Source organism: Schistocerca piceifrons, chromosome X (assembly GCF_021461385.2).
Source record: "Schistocerca piceifrons isolate TAMUIC-IGC-003096 chromosome X, iqSchPice1.1, whole genome shotgun sequence".
In the NCBI taxonomy this organism is placed as follows: Eukaryota; Metazoa; Arthropoda; class Insecta; order Orthoptera; family Acrididae; genus Schistocerca; species Schistocerca piceifrons.
Window position 1 is genome coordinate 829,365,229 of NC_060149.1, and position 2,213 is coordinate 829,367,441.

The window sequence follows — 2,213 nt, forward strand, 5'->3', positions numbered from 1 at the left end:
AACGCAATTTGCTATAACTCTACTCCTCACATAACTTTCTTACTTCCTTTTTGTATTATGCTGGTAGTAGATGTATCACATTTACATAAAGCACCCAAATTCGTATTTGAGTGGCATGTCAGTAAAATTCATTTTTCATCGGTTGGAGTTCTGCTAATGCCAATGATATAGTTAATTTCTCACTGTACATGTTCCTTTAAGAGAAATCTTTATTCAAGAGCCATATATGCAGAAACACATCGTGAGGTAACAATCGTTCATTTCCAGAATGATATAAATTATTTGAAAGTCCTCATTTAACTCTTTCAGTGACCATTTTATTATGTTTGAAAATTCATTAACTAAAAAGTTATTCGTAATTAAAGTTTCCACCACCCAGAAAATATTATTATTTGGACCATTAAGTATGTTTATGACATTATAACTGTAGTTATAATTTTCTTGCTCTAATTTTTCTGAACTGGAAAATAATTTTATCAGAGTAATTTGGCAATTAAGAAAACTACCATCCTGTGAAATTTCCAAGAAGCTCGGTAAATTCCCACAGCAGTGCATCTGGTATTAATAAAATATTCCACCCAACTTTATTTACTTCCCAATCATCTATCACATAGATAAACCAAATTATTACTTGGCTTCCCATAATGTCATTGCCACTAATTTTGACATTGTCCTCTTTATATAGCAGTAGGAATTTTGCTCCCAGTAATTGTTACAGTAACTTCTCCCTGGCAGAGTCTTGATTAGCTATTTTCATCTTAATATCTCACTGTAAAAATTCATAGCATGCACTCATCCATTCCACATTTCAATGTCAAAGTCACTAACATGAGCAGATCTTATTGTTACACTCACTGAGTGTGATTATTTCATGCACTTGTTTGGAAAATCTGGCTGTAGATGTCCATGTAACATCTCTGCATTAAAGTGTTAGTAAAGCTTTAGTGACGGAGTTCTATCAAATGCTATTTTGTGAAGATCTATTTTTTGTAGACTTGAATGATGACTTCATCATGGAAAGAACCTGCTGCTGTTTAGAGTTAATCAAGCGTAGTAGCTGACTTGGTTTACTTGAACTATAAAAATAGTTGATAGCAGAAGTAAATATTCATCATTATATGTTTTGGTGCTAAGAAATGTGAAGTAATCTCAAGTTTAAATCAATGGTGTCATGCCCATCACTTAAATATTAGGTTAAATCTCCAACCAATTTCAGAGAATGAGACTTCAAAATTACCAAAGAATACCAGCGATATAACCAGGTCAGTAATGTTATATAGTGTGTTTAGCTTTTCACTGGCCAACTGTAGAATCCCTAATGATGAAGAGAAGCTTCGTAATAAGGCATTAAACATAAAATGTTGCTACCCATGTAACTAAATATGAGAGGAGTGCACATTAAAGAAAGCATTTTGTAAGAAACTTAATTTCCAACTGGAAAAACAGGTTGTCCAAAACTGCAATACTAAATACTATGTGGTACAGTGTGCTCATTGATACTTAAAGTGTTTGTTTCTATTTCATGCAGTGAACAAATCATATGAGGAATGAGTCAGTTTTGTAAAGATTTCTATTCTTCATGTAGAAGGTACGCTTGTAAGAGTTGCTGTTAATTCAATTACAAGTGAAATGATAATTAAATGGACACCCTAGCTGCAAACAGGCGTTGACGTACTTCATTGGGGACATGTTGAAAATGTGTGCCCCGATCGGGACTCGAACCCGGGATCTCCTGCTTACATGGCAGACGCTCTATCCATCTGAGCCACCGTGGGCACAGAGGATAGCGCGTCTGCAGGGACTTATCCCTTGCACGCATTTTAGGACATTAGAATAAAACTAAAGCAGTATGGTCTTTCATTAAATCAGAATTAGGTACAACAGTTAACCACCAGGAAATTTCAAAAAACATACAAAACAACGTTACTATTTCAAACTCTTCTCAAATAGCTCAATGTTTTAATAAGTTTCTCATAAATGTAACAAAATTTGGTGTAAATGTGATTACTTATCAAAACAGTGTGAATTGCTTTGGCCTAAACAATAATAGTGACCACTTTGTGATATTTAGTAAAATCTCAGCTGAAGATGTAAAAATGCTATTTTATCATTAACAAACAAAAATGCTCCAGGATGGGATCAAATACCCACCAAAGTAATTAAATTTGTATTTGATAAAATAGCACACCCTCTGTCCTTAATAATCAGTCAGT

At 33.8% G+C, this 2,213-nt stretch overlaps 1 non-coding gene across 1 annotated transcript; it reads right to left on the reverse strand.

Moving 5' to 3' along the window:
- Positions 1–1,701: 1,701 nt before the first annotated feature.
- On the reverse strand, positions 1,702–1,776 carry Trnat-ugu. The gene has a single exon. It is a non-coding gene; the product is annotated as a tRNA-Thr (tRNA).
- Positions 1,777–2,213: the final 437 nt, after the last annotated feature.